Source organism: Pinus tabuliformis, chromosome 2_1 (genome assembly GCF_031772625.1).
Source record: "Pinus tabuliformis cultivar Carrire ecotype Pingquan chromosome 2_1, CPIR1, whole genome shotgun sequence".
Lineage (NCBI taxonomy): Eukaryota > Viridiplantae > Streptophyta > Pinopsida > Pinales > Pinaceae > Pinus > Pinus tabuliformis.
Window position 1 is genome coordinate 784749777 of NC_142299.1, and position 10541 is coordinate 784760317.

The 10541-nt window shown below is 40.2% G+C and overlaps 1 pseudogene; it reads left to right on the plus strand.

The window, feature by feature from the left end:
- The first annotated feature begins 1897 nt into the window (after positions 1–1897).
- LOC149202918 (cytochrome P450 78A4 pseudogene) lies at positions 1898–10260 on the plus strand (annotated as a pseudogene).
- Positions 10261–10541: the final 281 nt, after the last annotated feature.

Here is a 10541-nt window from a genome sequence, read left to right on the forward strand (position 1 = left end):
TCTTATATATATATATATATATATATATATATGATTCTAGTATTTTATAATTTTTAGTATTATATATATATATATATATATATATATATATATATATATATATCTCAGGTCAAATCAGAATTTGGTGTATTGGTGTATGATTTCATTATTTGTGGGAAAATAGATTCACCTCACTAGAATGATTTGACTATAAATGTCTATTAAAATGTAGTTATAGTATATTGAATATGTAATTGCTTAAAAAAAAATAAACACATGTGATTTAACTATTAAGTCTACTTATAATATATTGAACTAATTTTTATTTTTATAATTATTTTTTAATTTGAGTTCTTTAAAATAACATATTTTTTATATATATTATCTTTTTAAAGTTTTAGTAAATATTAGTTTATAAAACATATTATTTTTTAAAGTTTTAGTAAATATTAGTTTATTAATTATGATTAGATTATGTTGTTTTTATTTTATATATATATGTATATATATATAAATTTTGTCATTATTGATTATTACAATGTATCACACTAGAATTTTTAATTAAAATAATTTTAGTCCATGAAGAATAATAACCCAATTATGGATTTCCATGTAAATAATAAGATCCCAACTTTAATCCTTAAAAAAGTTTACGGCAAAATAAATAAATTTAAAACAAATTAAAACTTTAAGTAGTATTAAAAACAATCCAGTTAACAAGAAAATGGCTTAATTTAATTAACCAAAACGCCCGAGGCAATCTATAACAGGCTGGCACCAATAAGAGACACAAACAGAATCGAAAATACGCATCATATACTATACAAAAAATACAAATAAGAAATACACCATAAACCTTTGAAAAAAAGTAGGTTGTCGCTAAGTGAAAAGGAGAATCTTAATGTCCCTGCAACTTATACCGCAGGTAAAGTATGGTTATTACACTTTGACAACTCCAGGAAACGAAAAGGTGATAACTTATACAGCAAGTATGGTCATTGCCCTTTCACAACCCCACGCATGCACCACTATGTAACTCGGCAAAACGTTCTAATGACCCACGATAGTGTTACGTATACTATCGTCTTACGAGAAACGTATACGTATTGAACTTCGTTTACTGCCAATAACTAAGCGCTGAATAACAACCGCTGTGCTGTGAGTATACATTGTTTTATCTTGGGATAACCTTAATAGATAAATAATCAAAACCATCGCATTTAAGCTAATTTTACATCTGGACGGCGCGGGGTGGACTACTTGCGCATATATATTAATGTTTAGTTACTTCTTTGAAACTACTTTTACTTCCTTGTACCTCTCAACATTCGAGAGGTTGTGATGTTCAGATATGTTTCAACCATCTTTGTTCCTTGACCTCTCAACATTTGAGAGGATACGATGTTCACTGATACACGTTTGACCTCCCACTTGTGTAGGGTTTCATTATTGGATATCAATCTCAGGGTGTCGTTACTCTTTCCACCTCTGATTTAATAGAACCGACAAAGCTCTCACGTCGCATCTGTCTGACGGCGTGACAAAGCTCTTTCATCACATCTGTCTGACGGCGGACAAGATTGATGACATCAATCGTAATGGAATGAATTGCCAAGGAAGGAGGAATTAATATCGTGCATCCATGCATCGCCATCTAGGATGACGTGGAACACATTCAATGGAGTTGGTATTCCCTGTTCCACTAGGAAAGTAAATCGGGCTGGATAATGCCGGAGATGGTGCCGCTGGTACCGCCACTACTGTTATTTTCTTGGAAGCATATTTTTCCCACATGCCCCTGCTTCACTCCTCCGGCTATAAGAGGGCGTGCACTCCTCTTCCTGACGTCCTCTCCTCTTCCATTTAACTCGCTTTCCATTCACTCATTCCATAATTACTTACGTCTGTATCTTAGGCCATGGAGAATCCTGAATCCTCTTCAACAAGGGGCTGGTGGCTCTACGCCATTTTTCTTACAAAGAATGGAGTACCTGACCATGTATTACATTCCACGGACCATGTTTCTGCAGTGGGGCAGTGGTCACTCTATATAGCACTGCTTATTGTTGCTGTTTGTGGTGCAATGGTCTCTTGGTTCAGCCCTGGAGGATGTGCATGGGCTGCTGCGAGACACAAGAAAGCCATCGCCATTCCTGGCCCCAAAGGATGGCCCGTTATCGGAAGCCTCATGGACATGAGCGTCGGACTTGCTCACCGAAATCTTGAGTATCTGGCTCGTCTCCATGGTGCCAAGAAAATCATGGCCTTTAGCTTGGGCTCAACGCCAGCCGTGATTACATCGGATCCTGACGTGGCCAGAGACCTGCTCAGCTCCTCTCACTTTGCAGACCGACCACTCAAACAATCCGCTCAGCAGTTAATGTTCGGCAGGGCGATGGGGTTTGCGCCCAACGGTGACTATTGGCGACTCCTGCGAAGAATTTCTGCTACTCATCTCTTCTCTCCACGCCGAATTGCGGCCCACGAAGTCGGTCGTCAGGTGGACTGCACGACCATGCTTTCCGACATAAGGGATGAGTCTGATATTAATGGCGGCGCCGTCACGCTCCGTCGACATCTCCAGAAAGCGGCCCTTAATAATATAATGGGAAGTGTCTTCGGTCGACGTTCGGTGGATGCCGAGACTGAGAAGAATCTTCGCGAGATGGTGAATGAGGGATTCGAGCTTCTTGGAGCATTCAACTGGGCTGATCATCTCCCATGGCTACGAGTACTCGATCCACTCAGAATCCACAGCCGCTGCGCTCGTCTTGTTCCGCGTGTTACATCGTTTGTCAAGAACATCATCGACGAGCATCGACAGAGGGACGACACGGCCGACTCAGACTTTGTGGATGTCCTCCTTTCGCTCCGAGGAGACGACAAGCTCGACGACGACGATATGATCGCAGTTCTATGGGTAACATAATTAAGCACGACACAACTATTATTTTAGTGCTAAAATTAAAAGTTTTAGTGTTAGAACTAAAAAATTCCGTCTCTTATTTTGTTTTGATGCAGGAAATGATATTCCGCGGCACAGACACAACGGCTTTACTTACAGAATGGGCGACGGCAGAGCTGTTGCTCAATCCGCAAGTGCAAAGCAAACTTCAGGCAGAGCTGGACGCGGTTGTCGGGCGCAACAGAAACGTAACAGAAGACGACATCGAGAAGCTCCCGTATCTTCAAGCGGTAGTGAAAGAGTCTCTGCGGATGCACCCACCAGGGCCTCTCTTATCATGGGCCCGCCTCTGCACGGAGGATTGGTTCATGGCGAACGGGATGTGCGTTCCGGCCGGCACGACGGCGATGGTGAACATGTGGTCTATTACCCACGATCCGGAGATCTGGGAACGTCCCCATCAATTCCGTCCACAGAGGTTTCTCCCGTCGGAAGGCGGACAACATGTGGATGTCCGAGGAAACGACCTGCGGCTTGCACCCTTTGGTGCTGGTCGTCGCGTATGCCTGTTGAAAATATAATTTCAACGCGCTATGTATACAGCCTAAAACCACCAATCAAAACCACAAAACTGCCCAGGATCATATCGCACCACCATCCATGAAAAGTGGTTTCCGTATGGTTGTGCTCCGATGCGTTTTGGTGAAGGCACGTGGGTCTCACCTGACGTACTCAACTTTGACCCATCGGGAGATATCGTTCACTCATGTGAGGGCTTCCGATATCCTTCTCGTCCGTAGGATCTGCTCCCGTATTTTCGTCCGTTGATCCATTGAACCTGCATACAAACCAAGGTCAAATCATATTTTGCGTGGAGTAAATTAAAAGCATGGTTGACCATACGTTTTAATTAATGAACTGTCATATGCGTAGGTGAAGTTTTAATGTTTCTTTTATGCGGGAGGTATGGGCATAAATTTTATGTGTGTTATATTTTAAATCGAGCGTTGACCATATGCAGTGTAAAAAAAAAGAAAGGCCACGGTAATATTTTTTTTGTATTATGTTTTATATGGCGAGCAAAAACATATATGCTCGGGTCTTGCTCATTGTAATTTTTTTTTTGAAAGTGGAAACACACTGCAGTGTGTAGAAAAACAAGAACAGGGCGTGAATTTTTTTTTGGTATGTATTGCACACGGGAGTAAAGAGAAAACTGGTTTTTACGGCAGTAAGAAGAACCAGAGGGTGTATGCACAGCAGTGCACAAATATGTTGTAATGTTTTTGTGTGGGCATTGAAAAACAGAGGTGAAGAAAACCATGTATGGTTTTGCAAGTGCATAAAGAAAATGGTGGAGCGTAAGTTGTTTTACACACCAGTGAATGTAAATTTTGTTTTACAGCAGTAAGCTCATGTAAACTTTTGTTACAGCAGTAAGTTGTTTTTCACAGCAGTGAATATGAAAATGATTTTACAGTGGTAAATCCCTCTCAGAAAAAGAGGATGTATTAGTTTCTTCTGTTTTAATGAATAGAAATCTTTTATGGTGGTGAAATCCTCTGTTACTCAGTGAATTTTTTTTAAGCTGTCTATGTATAAAAATCCTGTGGAGGTAAAACAGAGCATTGCCTCTGTGTTTAGTTTGAATCTTGGTTTTGGTATTTTCCCCATTAAAAATTCCCAACAGTGGTTTCAGAGCTAGTCCAGGCTCTTTGAAGACTCAAAGAAGCTGAAGGAAGGTGTGGTTGCAGCAGTCAAAACTTCTCAGGCAGACAGAAGACTCAGACAGCGAAGGATTCAGGTATTCCCCAAAAGCATTTCTCTTGTTATTGCTGAAGACAGTCAGTTTTAAAAAAAATCACAGTCAAGGGTTTAAAACCATAGTTCAAGATGCAAGGAATGGCAAGCACAAGCATGGGTATGTTCAACACCCAGCTCCCACACTTTAATGGGAAGAACTATGACTACTGGTCTATAACCATGAGAGCTTTGTTCATCGCTCAAGATATATGGGAACTAGTAGAATATGGGTTTGAGGAACCAGCAGATGAAACTGAGTTCAATGCATTAACTCAGGGAGAGAAGGATCAGTTGAAGCTCAATAGGAAGAAGGATGCAAAGGCCATTGTCTTGTTGTATCAAGGAGTGGACCAGAGTATATTCCCAAGGATAGCAGCAGCTACAACATCACATGAAGCATGGCAAACTCTCAAGACAGCCTATCAAGGCATGGAGAGAGTGAAGACAGCAAAATTGCAAATGCTGAGAAAGGATTTTGAAAACTTGAACATGAAGGAGTCAGATAACATTGACTCATTCTTCACTCATATGATTGGAGTAGTCACACAAATGAGAACTCATGGAGAAACAATTGAAGATAGAAGAATAGTGGAGAAAATATTGAGAGTCTTACCCTCAAGGTTCGATGCCATAGTCACAACCATTGAAGAGACAAAGGATCTCTCAAAATATTCAGTTGATGAGCTACATGCATCACTGATAACACATGAGCAGAGGTTGAGTAGGAATGAAAACTCATCTCTAGAGCAAGCCTTCAAGACCCAGATGTCCTTTGGAAGAGGAAGAGGTCAAGGAAGAGGAAACAGAAGAGGAAGAGGCAGAAGCCAGAACAGAGGAGGAAGGAACAGCTCATCAAATGCACAAGGAAGAGGCAGCAATCCAAATCAGAACCAAGGTCAAGGCAACAGCCAACAAAGAGATCAACATCATGCTCAAGGACAGAGGTATGATAAATCTAATGTTCAATGCTATTATTGCAAAAAGTATGGACATTATGCTAGTGATTGTAGAAAGAAACAACATGATATGAACAACAGACAAAATGCAAATGTTACAAGAGAAAACAACAGTCAAGAAAATGTCCTATTAGCTTGTAACATGGCTGAAACACATAGTGAGGACATATGGTTTTTAGACTCAGGTTGCAGCAACCATATGACCGGAAACATAGCCTTCTTTTCTGCCCTAGATAAAAATGTGAAATCAGAAGTCACACTAGGAACTGATAGTAAAGTGTCTGTTATGGGAAAAGGAGAAATAAAAATACTTTCAAAGCAAGGAGAAAGGAAAACCATAGCAGATGTATACTATGTCCCCGGAATGAGATGTAATCTCTTGAGTATTGGACAGCTTGTCCATAAGGGGTACAATGTTTTCTTTAAAAATGATGTGTGCACCATCATGGACATACCACCCAGCAAAAGATGCATTGCTGAAGTGAAGATGTCAAGGAACAGGATGTTCCCTCTCCGGATCAGGGCAGACATGAAGAACAAAAGGGAAATGGCAGCAGTCACCCAAGAGGCCTTCCAAAGCGTGCCAAAGGATGAGAACTGGTTATGGCACTTGAGATTCGGACATCTCAATTTTGGAGGTCTGAATTTGTTGAGTAGGAAAGGAATGGTGAAAGGATTGCCATTGATAGAAAAGCCGGACAGCCTATGTGAAGGTTGCATTTTGGGAAAACAACACAGAGAAAGTTTTCCATCAGGGAAAAGCATAAGGGCAAAGGCACCCTTAGAGATTATCCATTCAGATTTATGTGGGCCAATGCAAGCTCCATCATTAGCTGGCAGCCAATATTTCCTAACATTCATTGATGATTTTACAAGAAAGACATGGATATATTTCCTCAAGAACAAAAGTGAAGTGTTTGTGAAATTCCAAAATTTCAAAGCACTTGTGGAGAACCAAAGCGGGCTGCACATAAAAGTATTGAGAACTGATAGAGGAGGTGAGTATATCTCCAATGAATTCCTAAAGTTTTGTAGAGAAAATGGAATACATAAACAGTTCACAACTCGGTACACCCCACAGCAAAATGGAGTTGCTGAAAGGAAGAACAGGACCATCATGGATATGGCGAGGAGCATGCTAAAGGCAAAGCATTTGCCAAATGAGTATTGGGCTGAAGCTGTACATTGTGCAGTTTATATATTGAACAGGTGTCCTACAAAAGCAGTCATGAACAAAGTGCCAGAAGAGGCATGGAGTGGGAGAAAGCAAGGAGTCACCCACATGAGAGTTTTTGGATGTGTGGCCTATGCACACATTCCAGATCAGCTAAGGAGGAAGTTGGACAGCAAAGGGGAGAAATGCATCTTCATTGGATACAGTGATGAATCCAAAGCCTACAGGCTGTACATTCCATCTACCAAGAAGTTCTTTGTCAGCAGGGATGTTCAATTCATAGAAGAGGAAGCTTGGGATGGAAGCATAGAGAAGACAGTTAATGTTAAACACTGTTTGTCTCATGATGAAGATGAAGAGGAAGTGGCTGAAATGAATCCCCAAATAGCAGCGCCAACACAAGGACAGCAAGGTACACCATTGAGGATCAACGAGAGTGCTTCTCCAAGCACACCACAAGGAGGAAATTCAAGTGCATCTTCAAGCACTTGCACACCAAGTGAACGAGGTAAGAAGTTTAGAAATCTAAGTGAAATTTATGAAGAAGGAATGAATTCCTTATTTGCCTTGTATTGTCATGTTGATGATCCTATTCATTTCGAGGAAGCAATTAAAGATAGGAAATGGATAGAAGCTATGGATGAGGAGATGAATGCCATAGAGAGAAACAAAACATGGGATTTGGTTGAGCTACCAAAAGGCAAAGAAGTCATTGGTGTGAAATGGGTCTACAAGACCAAAAGCAATGCTGAAGGCAAGATTGAAAGGCACAAGGCAAGGCTGGTTGTCAAAGGGTACAAGCAGCAGTATGGTAGAGATTATGAGGAGACTTTCGCACCGGTTGCAAGAATGGAAACTGTGAGAACAGTGCTGTCCATAGCAGCTCAAAACAAATGGAAAGTCTACCAAATGGATGTGAAATCAGCATTCCTAAATGGAGTGTTAATGGAAGAGGTCTATGTGGAACAGCCTCTCGGATATGAGAAGAAAGGTGAAGAGCACAAAGTGTGCAAATTGAAGAAAGCTCTTTATGGGCTGAAGCAAGCGCCAAGAGCATGGTACAGCAGGATAGATTCTTATCTATTGGATAATGAATTTGACAAGTGTGAAGGAGAACCCACCGTCTACATCAAAGAAAAGGATGGTAAGATTTTGATTGTGGTCTTATATGTTGATGATGTTATTTTCACAAGTAATGATGATCAGCTCATTAAGAATTTTAAATCAGTCATGAAGGATGAATTTGAAATGACTGATATGGGTTTCTTGAGATACTTCTTAGGCATAGAAGTAGAGCAAAATGAAAAAGGAATTTTTATATCTCAAGCAAGATATGTAAATCAAATTTTGGGCAGATTTAAGATGGAAGAATGCAAGGCAGCAATCACTCCCACAGTAATGGGATTAAAGCTCAGCAGAGAGGACAGCAGCAAGGATTTTGATCCTAGCCTCTACAAAAGTATTGTAGGCAGCCTTATGTATTTAACAGCTACTAGGCCTGATTTAATGTATGTTGTTAGTTTGATTTCCAGATTCATGGAGAGGCCAAAGGAGGCACATTGGCAGGCAGCAAAGAGAATCTTGAGGTATGTCAAAGGCACTAAAATGTTTGGAATTCTATATCATGCCTCAGAACATTCAGATTTGGTTGGTTACACTGATAGCGATTGGGCTGGAAGTGTAGATGATCGGAAGAGCACTTCCGGTTATGTTTTTCATATGGGTTCAGGAGCCATTTCATGGGCTTCTAAGAAGCAGTCCATTGTAGCATTGTCTACAGCAGAGGCTGAATATGTGGCAGCTACAGCAGCAGCGTGTCAAGCAGTGTGGATGAGAAGAATGTTGAGAAGCTTAGGCCAAGAGCAGGCAAAAGCGACAGTGATATTTTGTGACAATAGCTCAGCTATTGCATTGTCAAAGAATTCAGTGTTTCACAAGAGAACGAAGCACATTGATACAAGGTTTCACTACATCAGAGAATTGGTGAACAATGGAGAAATTGTCCTAGAACACTGCAGGACTCAAGAACAAGTTGCGGACATCTTGACAAAGCCACTGGATCAGAAAAGCTTTGAATTTTTGAGGAAGTGTTTGGGTATGACCGAATGCCCAGCAGTTGAAATTAAAGGGGAGTGTTGAAAATATAATTTCAACGCGCTATGTATGCAGCCTAAAACCACCAATCAAAACCACAAAACTGCCCAGGATCATATCGCACCACCATCCATGAAAAGTGGTTTCCGTATGGTTGTGCTCCGATGCGTTTTGGTGAAGGCACGTGGGTCTCACCTGACGTACTCAACTTTGACCCATCGGGAGATATCGTTCACTCATGTGAGGGCTTCCGATATCCTTCTCGTCCGTAGGATCTGCTCCCGTATTTTCGTCCGTTGATCCATTGAAGCTGCATACAAACCAAGGTCAAATCATATTTTGCGTGGAGTAAATTAAAAGCATGGTTGACCATACGTTTTAATTAATGAACTGTCATATGCGTAGGTGAAGTTTTAATGTTTCTTTTATGCGGGAGGTATGGGCATAAATTTTATGTGTGTTATATTTTAAATCGAGCGTTGACCATATGCAGTGTAAAAAAAAAGAAAGGCCACGGTAATATTTTTTTTGTATTATGTTTTATATGGCGAGCAAAAACATATATGCTCGGGTCTTGCTCATTGTAATTTTTTTTTTGAAAGGGGAAACACACTGCAGTGTGTAGAAAAACAAGAACAGGGCGTGAATTTTTTTTTGGTATGTATTGCACACGGGAGTAAAGAGAAAACTGGTTTTTACGGCAGTAAGAAGAACCAGAGGGTGTATGCACAGCAGTGCACAAATATGTTGTAATGTTTTTGTGTGGGCATTGAAAAACAGAGGTGAAGGAAAACCATGTATGGTTTTGCAAGTGCATAAAGAAAATGGTGGAGCGTAAGTTGTTTTACACACCAGTGAATGTAAATTTTGTTTTACAGCAGTAAGCTCATGTAAACTTTTGTTACAGCAGTAAGTTGTTTTTCACAGCAGTGAATATGAAAATGATTTTACAGTGGTAAATCCCTCTCAGAAAAAGAGGATGTATTAGTTTCTTTTGTTTTAATGAATAGAAATCTTTTATGGTGGTGAAATCCTCTGTTACTCAGTGAATTTTTTTTAAGCTGTCTGTGTATAAAAATCCTGTGGAGGTAAAACAGAGCATTGCCTCTGTGTTTAGTTTGAATCTTGGTTTTGGTATTTTCCCCATTAAAAATTCCCAACAATGCCCGGGCAAGGCTCTGGGTCTTCGGACCGTTCAGCTGTGGGTGGCGAAACTGTTTCATCATTTCACATGGGTGCCTTCTCCTAAACATCGGGTGGACCTGACAGAGAAGCTTAAACTATCATGTGAAATGGCAACGCCCCTTACAGCCATATCTGTGAGTAGGATCCCACTTCCTTCAACTTAACAACAATTCCGTGCCGCTATAGTGTGTCCTAATTCGCTCATCTCGATGAAGAATAACAATCAGAATAAAATGATAACGCCCAGTATATTTGACTTCCGCTGGATTTAGAAACGCATATCTCGATGAAGTGGGTTTCGTTTTGTAATAGTACTGTTATTTGATTGTTATCTTTATTTCACTCATAAATTATGAAATTATAATATGTTATCTTTAAATTAATAAAATAATATAAAAATACAATTATCCATTATTTGTGTTTTTTAAAATTGAATTTCATTAAT